Here is an 18065-nt window from a genome sequence, read left to right on the forward strand (position 1 = left end):
GTAAAACTTTATTTCTGGCTCAAGGCTCACGCAGAGGCCTGGCACACATACGATGCCGTTTACCGAGGACATCAGCCTGAAGGGCAGATCAGTATAACGCTGAACTGTGACTGGCCGGAGCCCCGTGACCCGGACTCGTCGGCAGATGTCGCTGCTGCAGACCGGTACATACAGTTCTACATCGGCTGGTTCGCCCACCCGATCTACTCTGCCGAGGGAGACTATCCCGCCGCCATGAAGGACATCGTGAGTTGGACAAAGTTTTCTCCCCAACCTAGACACACATGCACAAACATCCGTCTCCCTGACGCACTCTCATGTGTGTGCAGACATTTCATCAGACCATATTCAATGCCTTAGTATTTTGTTCAATAATTACTATGTCTATTTAGCTAAGATATCTGACGCCTTACTGTTACAGTCAGAAGATGTTTTACGGTTGTGTTGGGATTTGGAAGGTAACGTCAATGAAATAAGTCTTGGCAAAGGCGAACGAAAATACTGGCACTCTGGCGCTCTCGATGCTGTAGACGTCCACAAAGCCAATGAATGACTGTGTAAATATTGTCTTTTCGTGCATGACAAAGGAACCTCATAATAAAACTGATGCAGAGGCAGTGCCGAGCTGGTGAAAATTGACAACATTGTGACTAGATTTTACAATCGATGTCAAAGTGGGTTGCTTGCATGAACTGTGCTATAGATTTATCGTGGGACATGATTATTCCCTGTAGCTATGATGAGTTTACATCTTGTGTCCAATAACGTCTCTGAATCACAAGGAGTTCCAATGACCGCCATGTCTCTGTGACCCACAGATTCGGGAGAAGAGCCTTGCGGAGGGTCTTCAGGAGTCCCGCCTGCCACAGTTCACACCGACAGAGATAGATCATATCAAAGGCACGGGGGATTTCTTCGGTCTGAACCACTACACGGCACGGATCATTCAGAACAGGGTGGACCCTACAGATGTATGTACCATCCCAGGTGTCCAGAAGTTCGTGAAAATGTATCACTTTAACAAACTACTGACTGTCACTCTGCATGTGTTCAGAATGCCGAATCAAAGTATTTCTTTTCCATAGACACCAGGCTACTCGAACGACAGGAATCTGTCCGAGAGCACGGCACCCGAGTGGCCGAGGGCCGCGTCCGAGTGGCTGTACGTCGTGCCCTGGGGACTTCGCAGACTGCTCAAGTTTATCAAGGTAGAGTGCACTAGTGAAGTATTATCAATTGAATCAGAAATTTGTGGACATCCATGACTATAGAATTACAACGTGCACCGCGGTGATACACGGGGGCAGAGCGTTTGTATGCGTCATAGAATTTGTAGATCATAATTACTAGTTTAAGAGACCTTTATTGCATGTCATACATGCTAATCTATTTGCATTTTTTTTACATCCCAATGCCTCTCTGCGAGATTTCGGATATGAATGAATGAAATGTTTCATGCAGCCAGCTGTTGTGTTGCCTTTAGACGAACTACGGTGACCCCGATGTGTACATCACGGAGAACGGCCGGTCGGACCACGACGAACAACCGCCCATCATGGAGGACACGGACCGCATCTGCTACTACTTGGGATACATCGACGAGGTTCTGAAAGGTGAGCACTCATATAAGACTAAGAGTTAGAGATGTACGTCTCTTCCCTGTACATAGTTGGTCTAACGTGTCATATCGCACACTAGGTACTAATTCCCAACTTTCTTTATATCAAACGCTCTAGCCATCGAAGTAGATGGGGTAAAGGTCCGAGCCTACACCGCCTGGTCCCTGATGGACAACTTCGAGTGGTCTCGTGGCTACAGCGAGCGGTTCGGGCTGCACTACGTCGACTTCACCGACCCGAACCGACCCCGAACACCCAAAAAGTCTGCTGATTTCTACAGCGACATCATCGCCAACAACGGCTTCCCTGAGGGAGCAAATGTCACTACGATGGTGCGGAGTATGTGGGAGGGATGTCGGGGAGGGCCCGCGGGCTGGGCGGCAGCGACCCGCGCCAATGTAGCGGTGTTGGTTCTTTCAGCCACGGTTACGATTATCTGTGCCCTATCTAAGATGTAGACTTTTGATGAGGATGCCCCTTTGTGTGACTTAACTCTATCTTGCTTGTCAAAAATTGCCCTAATGTTTTTAACAAATTTCGTAATTCAGTAAGTGTCAATGTTGAGTTTATGATGCATAATCATCGGTGTACTAATAACCGTTGAAGTCACATGCTTATGATGTAGATTGTAATAAGACTGAATAGAACTTTAAGATGATCTTAAGTGCCATCATTTTTAAAAACCAAAACCGGTCCTACATTTGGACTTTTTTTGTTACATCTTGTAGACACTTGGCAAGTTATGGAATCATTCTTAGCGTTATCTTCGTGTTTTACATTGCATAATGGAGAGTTGTTTTGATGTATGACGATATTAGATACAAATGTTATCAACGATAATACGACTTCTTACTCCGCTGGTATAATGCCGTGAAAATGGTTCCTTATACTTTTACCAACTAGAATAGCTTCGCGTTCAGCAGTGAAGCAATGATACAGCCATTCACAGCTGATCATACTCGATATATATACGAGTATATAGTAAGTAACATATCGTCGTATCATCATCATTTGGAACTTCTGTCCATATTACGAATCTCGAAATAGAATTCACAGCAGCATAGTGGGGAGCAATGTAAGGCTGTTCTCTAGTTAGGTGACAAAATTCTTTACTTCACTGTCGAGTGAACCTTGTGCTAATTCTATAAAGGACCGTACCGATGAGGAGTTTTATTGATGTGTATACTACTTACGTGTGCTTTACGTGGTGTACGTGACCTGTAGAAATAAACTGTGCACGAATGTTGTCCAGACTGCGGCAAACAAAGCCGACATGATAGATTTCATGGCGGCCTAGGTACACGCCGATAAGAACACTTTACGACCTATCGTAGTAAAACGTTACGTGCTTCTACTTGTGTTTTTACAAAACGAGGCCATGGGTGTAAACATTAACTAGCCCACGCGTAGGCCACGCTAACCCTGTACCCTCAACCTTGACTGGGGAGCGCGCAAGAACAGGGTTTGAAAAGTAACTTTAACTCGAAGACGACACCTTTGAACATTTTATGACTTTCATTACGTCACCATTATAAGCATGCACGGGATATCATAAGCTCTTCCAATTTCAGGGATAGCATTGATCTAGTATAGCACAATTTTAAATCTAGACATGGAAACAGTATACAATGCTGAATTCGGTACTTTAATCTTTTGAGACGAGCCAGAGGTTATTGTTCAAAGAAAGACATTACCTCAGCTGCGATGTCGTGGGGCGGTACATAGGTACAAAAACGTATATCCCTCTTTTGGCTTACCACAAAGCTCTCTTCGTACGGTACGACTTCTGCGAGTCCTGAGATGTCGGGCACGATGCTGGGTCTGTTTGCCACGTCCTTGTTTCTTGGACTTGTTTCCTGTGCTGAGTACGACTATGGCGCGTACGATCATAACAGAGATGTGTTCAGGCAGGGTAGGTTTCCTGACGGCTTCATCTGGAGCACGGCCACGGCGTCTTACCAGATCGAGGGCGGCTGGAACGTGGACGGCAAAGGAGAGTCCATCTGGGACAGGTTCTCCCACACACCCGGTAAGGTAGACCGTGGGGACACCGGAAACGTGGCCTGTGACAGTTACAACAAGTACCGAGAAGACGTGCAGCTCATGGCGAACCTGGGTCTACGGTACTACCGCTTCTCTCTGTCATGGACCCGAATCTTCCCCGATGGCACCTCAGCAAGCGGACCCAACGAAGATGGAGTTGCGTACTACAATAATCTGATCAACGAACTTATACGTAACGGCGTAACTCCGATGGTGACGCTTTACCACTGGGACCTTCCGCAAAACCTACAAGACACGTACGGAGGATGGGTGAGCGAGGCCATTGTCAAGCACTACACCGACTACGCGACTTTCGTGTTCCAGACTTTCGGTGACAGGGTGAAGTACTGGATCACGTTTAACGAGCCCTGGGTGGTGTGTTATATCGGGTACGGGACAGGGGAGCACGCTCCGGGGATACAGGACGAGCGGAACTCCACTTACCTCTGCGGGCACAACATACTAAAGGTACACCAACATCTCGGACTTGGTTGTCAATTAGACTGCTGTTTTCGCTACAGCATTTCTACTGAAAAGCTATTTTATATTTTGCTCTACCTTTTAGGCGCTAGGGTCATTATGCATGCTTCACTATATATGCCTCATATGATGCTATCTTCTTAAATCTAATATCTCTCATCTGCAAATCAATGTAATACAGACATTGGAGATGGAACATAACTGGCAAACATGAAACTCCGCTTTAGCTTTCTGTACACCACAACGAGAACACGTAGAACTAGAAATAACGCGAAGCTACATTTCTGTGGCTGAGTATGTCTCTCGGCACCGCAACTGCGACTGATGTTGTATATTATTGATTGTAATCATCATTGTTTTGCATGTGCAAGGCCCATGCAAATGCGTGGCACACCTACGACAAAAACTTCCGAGCAAGTCAGGGTGGGCAGATCGGCATCACCCTGAACTCGGACTGGGCGGAGCCCCGGGACCCTGACCTGGACGCAGACGTCACCGCCACCGACCGGTACCTGCAGTTCTATCTCGGCTGGTTCGCCAACCCCATCTTCAGCGTCGACGGCGACTATCCCATCGTCATGAAGGAGACCGTGAGTTGAGCGTTGTTTTCTTCCAAGTGCTTATAATGTAGTCTGAGACCCAGTCTCACTCGGCTATACTCAAGTCCAGAGTTGGAGGCTGAACAAGACCGATTCCCAGGCTAGTAAGTGTATGTTTGCCAGTTTCAAAAATAGTTGTAATTTTACAAATAAGCCATTTTGTTTCACTCGGAAAAAGGCACACATGGCCAAACGTTCACACTCATTCTTTGGGAGTTTTATTATGTAGGACCTTTACAAGCCTCAGTGAAAGGTGGCCTCGCATAACAACATCCGACGAGCATGAGAAAGAACTGGAAGTTAATCAGTAACTGTCTGCAAATATGGGCTGCTTCAATAGTACACACAAAGGCACTCAACGGGTCAAACAAATTCTGTTATTCAATGCTGTGGATGTTTATAAGGCTATCGAATAAATGTGTAGGTTCGATCTAACTCTCACAATGACAAACAAAATTGCAAAGTCTTCAAGGAAACGGTTAGATTAAATGACATGTTCTCCTATCAACGTTTACAATGGGAGCCAGTAATTTGTATTGGCCCGGAAAATTCCCCGGAGCAGGCTAATATTGTATTCGGCTCATGGCTCTTGGGCACCCGAGGGGCGCAGCACGTTGGCTCGGTACAGAGTCTGGTTATACGTTTCCCGCAGGTGCTAGCGAAGAGCCAGGCGGAGGGTTTGCGGGAGTCTCGCCTGCCGCAGTTCACTCAAGAGGACGTTGACTTCATCAGGGGAACCTCCGACTTCTTCGGACTGAACCACTACACCACACGGATCATAGAGGATAACGTGGTCGTCGGGGCGGTAAGTTCGTTATGTTGTGTACAGCTGAGCTTTGAAGCGGAAAATCTTGTCACTGTCCTTTTCAGCCTAATTGTCTATCAACATTCTTACAAGAGTGGGTTTTTTTATTAAAATTAATCAAGAAAAGAATATACAGGACACAGAGGTGATGCACTGTAGCAAGTAGCTGATATCAAACATCACAATCAAAAGACAAATGACAACTGACAGAGACAAATACAAGAGTGCTTCCTATATACTCCCGGTCAAATATTACCTAATTATCAATTACACACGATCAGTCTTCTTCATAGACTTCGTCCCTTAGCGTTTGCAATGTAGAACGATAAATTGTGTTAATTGTTGGCCAGCAATAATTGACGTATGGAAGCGTTAAGCATGCGTTGACGACTATTGACAATTCTTGACAGGAATTCCCTTCACCAGCGAAGTATCGTTTGTCTAATACTGTATTTGCGATGTTGTAGACACCAGGGTACTCAAACGACAGGGACATCGCGCAGTACACGGCACCCGAGTGGTCCAGGGCTGAATCCGAGTGGCTGTATGAAGTTCCCTGGGGACTCCGCAGACTGCTCAACTTCATCAAGGTGGAAATATACATATCTGTACATTAATTTCTGCTAGTCAAAGCCCATAGTAAAGCTGGGCTCAGTGATTCCCATTATCACACCACGATAGAGGACTGGACTGCAATATTTGAAGAACTTCTGTCGTCTAATCGCTGTTCAAAAAATTACGGATAGTATTTTTCTAATTATTCTCTGCAAATGTTGAAGATGCTTCTGAAATTTTTTCAGCTCAACTATGGCGATCCCGAGGTTCTGGTGACCGAGAATGGACGGTCTGACGGTGACGTGACGCCCCCTGTCATGGACGACACGAACCGCATCTGTTACTACATGACGTATATCAACGAGGTCTTGAAGGGTAAGCACGATATTTGCTTGGTGGAAACTAATAGATACATATGTTTAATGTATTTTGCAGTCGAGAGTTCTTGGAAACACGTAGTGCTGTTAACGTCGTCTTGATATGCCCTACTCTGCAGCCATCGAAGAGGACGGAGTGAAGGTTCGAGCCTACACCGCCTGGTCCCTCATGGACAACTTCGAGTGGGCCCGAGGCTACACCGAGCGCTTTGGGCTCTACTACGTCGACTTCAACGACCTCAACCGACCCCGAACACCCAAACAGTCCGCAAGTTTCTACAGCGACATCATCGCCAACAACGGCTTCCCTGAGGGAGCAGACGTCACCAGGACGGCGGAGAGCATGTGGCGGGAGTGCAGGGGAGCGGCGGCAGGCGCACGCGCTAACATCGCGCTCTTAGCTCTGTCAGTCATCTTGACTGCAGTGTATAACCTTGTCAAGATGTAGGAGTGTGGTGGACTCAGGAGTGGACTTATCTGCTATTTCTAGTACTTTTCTGTCTAGATAGTTTGAATGGTTCATTGTTGTTTTTCTTGTGTTTGTTTACAACAACTTTTGTTTTCAAATGGTCAGATATTGGTTTCTGCTACAGTAGCATAAGACCATTGATGAGCAGGATAAATGTTTTGTGTGGCATGGCTTTCTCTTACCGCGCATGCGCTCCAGTCTTATCAAGTATCTTGTGTAAATATTCATAAATACCCTGCTGGTATACATAAGGCGAGGTAGCTTTCTTAAAGGCCAACTATGTAAGATTAGGACATAATAGAATGTAGATTTTCCTACCATTTCTCTATATAGTAAGTTTAATCAACCCCGTAGCATTGCATACAGGGAGAGAAGTTGCCACATGATTATATCATAATATTTGTCATCGTATGCTTTGTCTTTAATAAAACGTATCATATGAGGACATCTTCTGATCTGCAACTTTCTTTGCTATACATTGGTATCTAGCTTTCAAAAGCAATCTTAACTTTGTTAGTTTTTAAGCATTTAGTAATGCAATTGTTCATGTTATGTTGTAAGAGCGGAACGTCAACAATGTGAAACGTTACGTTTGACTGTCATCGCCAACTGTTGCATATAAATAGGTACTAGTATTGCACCAATAGGGAGTGTAAAACATACATGTCCACAACGTTGCTCGCATGTGTGAGTACAACTTCACAAGACAAGCATTCAGACCGGGTACGTTTTCTATATAGATCTAGCGGTCTCATCCGGGCAACCACTTTTAACAAGTGGCAGCAAACAAATGACATGGATAATCATTAACAAAATCGAGGTACAACTGACCCTTGTTACTGTAACCTTTACAGGGACCGTTCATAATCATAAGTCTGACGCCAAACGGATTTTTAACTGAGGATTCAAATACATCCAACGTATTAAATGCCAGACAAAACGTTGACTTGTCGAGATTTAAGATTAAAACTAGTGTTCACGAACAGAAAAAGACATTATTTTGGCATAACCAGCCTTCTGAGGCAGTGAGCAACCAAAATCAATTTATTATTTCACCTGTGACGCCCCATGACAATACGGGGAGTGGCGGTTAGCTTAACCTTGGTGCCAAGATTAGTTCAGCTCTGTGCAGCATTGAGCGGGGACATGATGTCGGTTACCATAGTGGCTCTGTTTGTCACGTCTTTTCTAAGTGGCCCAGGTTGCGGTGCTGAGTACGACTACGGTGCGTACGACCCAGCCAGGGATGCATTTAGACCAGGACAGTTTCCTGACGGATTTTTCTGGAGCACGGCCACGGCGTCCTACCAGATCGAGGGCGGCTGGAACGCCAGCGGCAAAGGCGAGTCCATCTGGGACAGGTTCTCCCACACACCTGGTAAGGTGCAGCGAGGAGACACCGGAGACGTGGCCTGTGACAGCTACAACAAGTACCAAGAAGACGTGCAACTCATGAAGAACCTGGGCCTAAGGTTCTACCGCTTCTCTCTGTCATGGACCCGAATCTTTCCCGACGGTACCGTGGCGGGTGGCGTCAATCAAGACGGAGTTGACTATTACAACAACGTCATAAATGAGCTGATCGCAAACGGCATCACCCCGATGGTGACGCTTTACCACTGGGACCTTCCGCAGGCCCTACAGGACAGGTACGGGGGATGGGTTAGCGGGGAACTCGTCCAACACTTCGACGACTACGCCACCTTCGCGTTCCAGACTTTCGGTGACAGAGTGAAGTACTGGATCACGTTTAACGAGCCCTGGGTGGTGTGTACTGCAGGATACGGGTCTGGAGGCCACGCTCCCGGCATACAGGACTCAGGAAACTCCACTTATCTCTGTGGACACACTATCATAAAGGTAAGATCTCCTGTCCTACTTTATATACTTCGCAGAAGGGCAAACGTAAATTGGCGTCTGATGACTGATGTTCCATCAATCTTTGTCTCCTTCAACTTACATGACAACAAGAAAACGGTGGCTTTCTTTCTCTAGTCCCACGCCAGTGCGTGGCACAGCTACGACCAGACCTTCCGCAGTGTCCAAGGAGGACAGGTCAGCATCACGCTCAGCTGTGGTTGGACCGAACCGTTCGACCCCGACCTGCCGGCAGATGTCATCGCTGCCGATCGCGATCTCCAGTTCCAAATGGGCTGGTTCGCCCACCCGATCTACACTTCACAGGGCGACTATCCTCCCGCCATGAAGGATATCGTGAGTCATGCAATATACATGTATACTCTCTATGCTTTCTATCTTATCTATGCACTTTTGATAAACATACAGGTATCTGGTACATGGTAATAACTCCGCTGTTGTGGTCTCACAGTTCCACACCGTACGTTCCAGATCTTACAGAAGAGTCTGGCGCAGGGGTTCCAGGAGTCCCGTCTGCCGCAGTTCACGGCTGCCGAGATCGCTTCCATCAGTGGGACCTACGATTTCTTCGGGCTGAACCATTATTCATCTGGGATAGTGAAGGATAAGGTCTCGACCGGACAGGTCAGTCTTTCAAGTTTGAGATTCAGCACTTATAGATACTTTTTAACGCCACCTGCTATTTTCAAGACACAACTTTTTGGCGACGCCTCAGGGACGTATTTTGGTGCAAATGTTTTTCTCCCAGAAAATAAATCGTTTTTCTCTTTCACCTCAGGACCCTAATTTCTGGACCGACCAGGACCTGGAGTCGACCGTCGCGCCCGAGTGGCCCCAGGCGGCTTCCAGCTGGCTCTACTCCGTACCGTGGGGGATCCGCAGGCTGCTCCGCTACATCAAGGTAAAGCAAAAACCGTTTCATGACTTTCTGTGCAGGGAAAGTTTCCTAGAAGAAAAGGGCCATTCCAAAGTATGTGTTTCATTCAATTTCCCACTGTTTCCTAAGTCCCAGGGGGATCCCAATGGTCGATATATTCATCAATCTAAACGTTAGAGGAAAGTCAACTTATTGTGTACTTCATTGCGCCAGAAACCAATAAGTATGATAGTGTGAATTACAATCATTCTTCTAAAGCAAAACTACAACGATCCCGAGATCTACATCACGGAGAACGGCTGGTCTGAAGAAGAGGCGGATCCGCCCATCATGGAGGACACAGGCCGCCTCTGTTTCTACATGGGATACATCAACGAAGTTCTCAAAGGTGAGAAGATCATCTGCAGTCTGGTATTATAGCAAGCTTTACCTAATTATGCATTTATTTTCATTACAGCTCGCATTGAATTTTTTGCTGTCTGCCATCCATTTATCACAGCTATCGACCTTGACGGAGTGAATGTACGGGCCTACACCGCCTGGTCCCTGATGGACAACTTCGAGTGGGCCGAGGGCTACACCGAGCGGTTCGGGCTGCACTCTGTAGACTTCACCGACCCGAACCGACCCCGAACACCTAAGCAGTCCGTAAGTTTCTACAACGACGTCATCGCCAACAACGGCTTCCCTGAGGGAGCAGACGTCACTACGATGGTGCGGAGTATGTGGGAGGAGTGTCGGGGAGGGCCGGCGGGCTGGGCGGCAGCAACCCGCGCTAACGTCGGGCTCTTAGCTCTCTCCTTCCTTGTCACGGCGATGTACAACTTTCTGAACATGTAGAAGTGCCCCATTAGTGAAATAAAAACTTCTTGTTTTTGTATTCTTTTTTGTCCTGAACGTTCTCGTTTTGAAATAGCACGTGGAATAAAACGTTCTTTCAACACGATGCCAACCTGTGCCTTTGGACGTTCATCTTTGACTTGTGTTCTTGATCTGCAATTTCGATTTCTTTATCTCTCAGGATATCGATCTTAGTCTAAAAACTTAAAAATTCTCCTGTTTAGTTTAGTAGTAGTAAGAATGCGACGTGTGGCATGTGTCTGTACTATTTGTTATGTCATTAACTACGTAGTGAGTACATATGTTTCAGACAAATGTAAACCAAATGCATCCACATTTCAGCTTGATCAGCGAGCGGAACTTTAGGCAGATAACGGCTTCTCTGTTCATTGTTCTCGTGCGCTGCGGTTAACACATTAGGATGGCAGATAAGAAGGTACACTGCCTCACAGTAATAACTGATTTAGAAGTATAAATGGAATCGGTCATTTGAAAAGCACATTAACGTCAATGCCTGATCAAACATTTAGTGTCAAAACTTCATACACTCTTATCATACCTCCAATATTTTACAGTTGAGAAGAAGGCTACATTACCGTTTAAACAACGGTATAAATGGTTCAAGTACCAGACTCAACAACCACTTGAGCAAGCTGGGAACGAAGGGCATGGATAATGATTAACAAAACTGGTGTAACATTGCCCCTTGCCACTTTGGCCTAGCAGGGATCATTCATTAAGTGATGATTTTACCGTCGAATGAGTAAAAATTCTGTCAGGAAACATATACACGACAGAGATTCAGATACCATCAATTCCTTTTCAACAAAATCTAGTTTCAACCTGACGACATTGAATGTTGAAACAAAGAATAGTCGTAGCAAAACAAGGCGCTGTTTTGTGTGTCGACTTTTGAGACGGGGCGTAACCAAACCTGGTTTATGACTTTATCTTTGACGCAGACATGAGCTACAGTACCACAGGCTCTGTCGTCAATACATATCTTAACAGTCAAGTAGCGAGCGGAAACATGATGTGGGTTACCCTACTGGCTCTGTTCGCCACGTCCCTTTTATCAGAGGTGGTTTTGGGTGCTCAGTACGACTATGGCGCGTACGACCCAAGAAGGGACGACTTCCGAAAAGGCACGTTTCCTGACGGCTTTATCTGGAGCACGGCCACGGCGTCCTACCAGATCGAGGGCGCCTGGAACGTGGACGGCAAAGGAGAGTCCATCTGGGACAGGTTCTCCCACACACCTGGTAAGGTAGACCGTGGGGACACCGGAAATGTGGCCTGTGACAGCTACAACAAGTACCGAGAAGACGTGCAGCTCATGAAGGCCATGGGTCTGAAGTACTACCGCTTCTCTCTGTCATGGCCACGAATCTTTCCCGTTGGTACTCGGGCAGGTGGCGTCAATCAGGCTGGAGTCGACTACTACAACAGCGTGATCGACGAACTACTTGCAAACGGCATCACCCCGATGGTGACGCTTTACCACTGGGACCTTCCGCAGGCCCTACAGGACAGGTACGGGGGATGGGTGAACGAGGCTCTTGTGCAACATTACAGGGACTACGCCACCTTCGCGTTCCAGACTTTCGGGGACAGGGTGAAGTACTGGATCACGTTTAACGAGCCCTGGGCGGTGTGCGTTGCTGGATATGAAATGGGATTCCACGCTCCTGGCATACAGGGCTCAGGAAACTCTACTTATCTCTGCGGACACACTATCTTGAAGGTATATTTTGTTGTCATACTCTACATTCTCCACAAGATTCCAGTCGCTCAATGTATTAGTGGGGGGACGGGTTTTTTTGGTGAACAGTCCCACCCTTCAATTGTAGAGTGCATTGTACATGTGGCAAAACAAGGTTGCTGGTATTTTTCCTTGTTTGAAGTGAGAGGGGGAGACCGACCAAGTGCCTTTGCATCTTGCTATTTATATTGTTCATTCAACAAGCTCTATCAGGTGAAATACCGAGGCCAAATAATTGCTATACACTCAAAGGCGACATTAATTCTTCGAAGGCCCACGCCAGTGCGTGGCACAGCTACGACCAGACCTTCCGCAGTGTCCAAGGGGGACAGGTCAGCATCACGCTCAGCTGTGGTTGGACCGAACCGTTCGACCCCGACCTGCCGGCAGATGTCATCGCTGCCGACCGCGCTCTCCAGTTCCAAATGGGCTGGTTCGCCCACCCGATCTACACTTCACAGGGCGACTATCCTCCCGCTATGAAGGATATCGTGAGTCATGCAATATACATGTGTACTCTCTATGCTTTCTATCTTATCTATGCACTTTTGATAAACATACAAGTGTCATCTGGTACATGGTAATAACTCCGCTGTTGTGGTCTCACAGTTCCACACCGTACGTTCCAGATCTTACAGAAGAGTCTGGCGCAGGGTTTCCAGGAGTCCCGTCTGCCGCAGTTCACGGCTGCCGAGATCGCTTCCATCAGTGGGACCTACGATTTCTTCGGGTTGAACCATTATTCATCTGGGATAGTGAAGGATAAGGTCTCGACCGGACAGGTCAGTCTTTCAAGTTTGAGATTCAGCACTTATAGATACTTTTTAACGCCACCTACTATTTTCAAGACACAACCTTTTGGCGACGCCTCAGGGACGTATTTTGGTGCAAATGTTTTTCTCCCAGAAAATAAATCGTTTTACTCCTTCACCTCAGGACCCTAATTTCTGGACCGACCAGGACCTGGAGTCGACCGTCGCGCCCGAGTGGCCCCAGGCGGCTTCCAGCTGGCTCTACTCCGTACCGTGGGGGATCCGCAGGCTGCTCGGCTACATCAAGGTAAAGCACTGTATCGTGATTTTAGCAGGAAAGAGCCATTTTATGTGTTTTATTAATTTTACCACTATTTTCTAACAAACGTATTTTCCCAATGGTCGATATATTTATCAATTAACAATAAGTATCATAGTATAAAGTACAACCATTCCTCTACAGCAAAACTACAACGATCCCGAGGTCTACATCACGGAGAACGGCTGGTCTGAAGAAGAGGCGGACCCGCCCATCCTGGAGGACACAGGCCGCCTCTGTTTCTACATGGGATACATCAACGAAGTTCTCAAAGGTGAGAAGATCATCTGCAGTCTGGTATTATAGCAAGCTTTACCTAATTATGCATTTATTTTCATTACAGCTCGCATTGAATTTTTTGCTGTCTGCCATCCATTTATCACAGCTATCGACCTTGACGGAGTGAATGTACGGGCCTACACCGCCTGGTCCCTGATGGACAACTTCGAGTGGGCCGAGGGCTACACCGAGCGGTTCGGGCTGCACTCTGTAGACTTCACCGACCCGAACCGACCCCGAACACCTAAGCAGTCCGTAAGTTTCTACAACGACGTCATCGCCAACAACGGCTTCCCTGAGGGAGCAGACGTCACTACGATGGTGCGGAGTATGTGGGAGGAGTGTCGGGGAGGGCCGGCGGGCTGGGCGGCAGCAACCCGCGCTAACGTCGGGCTCTTAGCTCTCTCCTTCCTTGTTTCGGCGATGTACTTTCTGAACATGTAGAAGTGCCTCATGAGTGAATTAAGTCATTTCCTGTTTTTTTCCTGTCTTAACATGTAGAAGTGTCTGATCCTCACGAGTGAAATCATTTCCTATGTCTTCGTATTTTTTTGCCCTGAAAGTTCTCGTTTTGAAATAACGCGAGGAATAAAAATTTATCACATGCTTATTTGTGCCTTTGGATGTCCATTTTTGACTTTCAGTTTACTAGTGTAACGGACCGTTTCTGGCCTGTCTCCCATCCCTAGGTGAATCTCCGGTGATAGCTCAAGGAGCACTCACAGACAGGACATCTTCATGCCATGAGGCCCTTTATGCATCTCTGTACTCGTCTAACCATGACGTCACTAGAAGAGTCAATATCTATTAGGAAGGGGGGGGATGAGTCCACTATGGGCTCTTACACTAGTATATCTGATCTACAATTACCTTGCTTTTACAGGAGATCGATCTAACTCCAGAAGGAGTGTTAGTTTCCAATAGATTATGAATGAATGATTATCCGACTTTTTGCAGAATTCCACTTGTGGTGAATTGCGCGACGCGTGTTTTGTAAAACAATAAGATACTCACTAAAAAAGCGGATCTCCCTGGACTGTGGCATGTGACAACAAGTTATGGCAGGAACCTTCCAAATTTCCCTTTGCGGTTACACTACGCAGTCCCTATACGTATAAACACTTCCTTAATCGTCATATATCTTCCCCATAAATGAGGGCCGATAAGCACACCAAGAAAGCCAATTGTTGATAAGATATCAGAACACATAACCATCCACATAACAAGGCGAGTTTTTCGTATCGCCCCTGAAATTATTTTTTTATAGCCTAACTTTTGTCAGGCCTTGTCAGGCACACTGTATTCAGTAATCGACTGAGAAGGCTTATCTATTAGAGAGTGCACTGAAATTCTCCTGTTGAGGTTGGATTGTGATGGTAGGCAACATTGAGAAACTTGCATTGGGTCTCAGAAATGTGTTATATATTTATTTGTTACATGGCTCACTACAGCACATTAGTAAGTATAACAAAAAGGGAATATATTAAAGCCAAACACATACACAGTTCAGCTGTATATGGTGTAATTTCAAACTGCCAAGCTATCTTAAACATTCCATTGTTCTCTCTTGATAAAGAATGTATCGAACCTGAGGACTAAGTATAATTTCAAATTCGAAGAGCTCTGGTGGAACCGTGATGGACTGGTTAGAAAGGCCAGTAGTCTGTCAAAATCCCACAAAGCCTGGCCTTTCCTATTTGAGGTCACACAGGGTTCTCAACAATCATTAATCCTCCGACTAATAGTTATAGATTAAAGGTCAGTGTGCTTAGTCCTTTTCAAATCTAACGGCTGCAGCGGGAGGAGGTCAGAAGGCACTGTACTAGTGCGTTGATCCGTCGCCTGAACTCTCGCCATGTTGCTCCTGATGACCTTCTCCGTGCTGTTGAGTACAGCATGTTGTGTCGTGTACGACTACGGCGCGTACGACGCGACCAGGGACGCCTTCCTCCCGGGCCGCTTCCCAGACGGGTTCAGCTTCAGCACTGCCACCGCCGCTTACCAGATCGAGGGCGCATGGAACGCCAGCGGCAAGGGCGAGTCCATCTGGGACAGGTTCTCCCACACACCTGGTAAGGTAGACCGTGGGGACACCGGAGACGTGGCCTGTGACAGCTACAACAAGTACCGAGAAGACATGCAGCTCATGAAGAATATGGGCCTACGGGACTATCGTTTGTCCCTCTCGTGGCCGCGAATCTTTCCCGACGGTACCCTAGCGGGCGGCGTCAATCAAGACGGAGTCGACTACTACAACAACGTCATAAATGAGCTGATCGCAAACGACATCACCCCGATGGTGACGCTTTACCACTGGGACCTTCCGCAAGCCCTACAGGACAGGTACGGGGGGTGGGTGAACGAAACTCTGGTGGAACACTTCAACGACTTTGCAACCTTCGCGTTCCAGGAGTTTGGTGACAGGGTGAAGAACTGGATCACGTTTAACGAACCAAAGCCGGTATGCAACAAGGGGTACGAGACCGGGACGCGCGCTCCGGGTGTCCGGGACCTGACCCTGCTATCTGCCTACAGGTGCGGCCATACCATCATCAAGGTATGCAGTATCTAAGAATTACTGTCGTGTTTTTATAGATACTCCTATCGAGTATACGTGTGGCGGATACATGTTGGATAATACAACTTTGCTAATCTTACCGCATCTTTTTTTTTTCAATCAAACTAGAGGCATCTGAGGAATATGTGAAGACTAGTTGCTCTTAATGAGGTGCTGTTTACTTTTTTACCCCACCAGGCCCATGCGAGGGCGTACCACACATACGACAGGGGTTTCAGATCAAGTCAGGGCGGGATTGTGGGAATCACCCTGAACTTGGACTGGGCAGAGCCTCGTGACCCTGACCTCCCCACCGACGTCCAGGCCACGGACCGCTACATGCAGATCTACAGTGGCTGGTTCGCCCATCCCATCTATGTGGACGGCGACTATCCGCCATTCATCAAGGAAGGGGTAGGTTGGATCTAGCCTGTATTTACACAAGCTCTCGACCGGAGGTTACTAATGGATGGCGGTTATAGGACCGGCTGGCCACTAGAAGCGCGATTCGTCAGGCTAAGTTGGATCTAGGGGAAGCCAACCTCTTCGTCGAAAGGCTACTTCATAGCTATCCTTCCAGCAGGCCCCGATTGCTTCCACGTAACACAGATAAACATGTGGCGATTGGATAATGTCCACTTACATAAACACAGTGACACCGACGGCGGTTATCACAAAACAATTATTTGCTAATTGTACAGTCGAAGGGTTACTAGGACACGTTGCGAATTAATCACTCAGACATCATTTCTGTTTGGATGCCCGCGTTTCTCTGTCTGCTCTTACCATGGCAGTCTGCCTGTATGATATAGTACAGCAGATATAGTATAGTATATTAACGAAATACGAGTAAGAATAATCTTTTTCATATTTTCCTCCCTTTCCCACAGTTACAACAAGTTGGCTTGGCAAATCCGGGGGAAACTGTCCCGTCATTTTCCGCTGAGGACGCGGCTTACATTGCTGGCACGGCCGACTTCTTCGGCTTGAACCACTACAAGACCCGAATCGTCACAAGCAGAGACATCCCTGTTGGTACAGCAGTAAGTGTTGAAGCTGATAGCACACTCTGTAGCTTTCAATCTTTGACAGTCTGCTATTTTAGCGCACACGTTCATATGTGCTGGTAGAAAACGTGACTTAAGATCAAACTCTCCGCTTATCACGAAACAAAATAACCTGTCATCGTAGCTGTGTTCTTTCTTGCATTCGACTGACCCACTACGTCTAACATGTGCCCTTTCACCGAAATCACCGTGAATTGTACTGAACTGCTTCAGAAACCTTCTTTTAAGAATGCATTTTTTTCTGCATTTAGGGCCAGACCTTTCGGGACACGATTGAAGCAACGGTAGCTCCGGAGTGGCCGCAGTCTGCGTCTAGTTGGCTGTACGTGGTGCCCTGGGGGCTCCGCAGGCTGCTCAAGCACATCAAGGTACGTAAAAATTGCATTTGAACAAACGTTTGTAGTAAAAGAAACTATTACAAATATAAGACCCATTGAACCAAACCATGCCCTGTTTGACTGACCTCGTTCACAGGCATGCACAGCGAGTTGAGCAAACAGATACAACTGGTTCCAAAGGACGCATGCGTACTGGAAATGATGTCGGTAACCTTACCTGCAAATAGATACTGTACGAAAACGAAATAGACAATGCGTAAAAAATGTCACTATTTTTCAGCAAACGTACGGTGATCCTGATGTGTACATCACGGAGAACGGCCGGTCGGATCCCGACGTACAGCCGCCCATCCTGGAGGACACGGACCGCGTCTGCTACTACATGACGTACATCGATGAGGTTCTGAAGGGTAAGCAGCTGCATGTGTGGAAATGCTAAGTCTGTAGTA

General features: G+C 46.9%; 1 pseudogene; it reads left to right on the forward strand.

The window, feature by feature from the left end:
- LOC136429430 (uncharacterized) overlaps positions 1 to 18065 on the forward strand; it is a 30821-nt pseudogene that overhangs the window by 1170 nt on the left and 11586 nt on the right.

This window comes from Branchiostoma lanceolatum, chromosome 3 (genome assembly GCF_035083965.1).
Source record: "Branchiostoma lanceolatum isolate klBraLanc5 chromosome 3, klBraLanc5.hap2, whole genome shotgun sequence".
In the NCBI taxonomy this organism is placed as follows: Eukaryota; Metazoa; Chordata; class Leptocardii; order Amphioxiformes; family Branchiostomatidae; genus Branchiostoma; species Branchiostoma lanceolatum.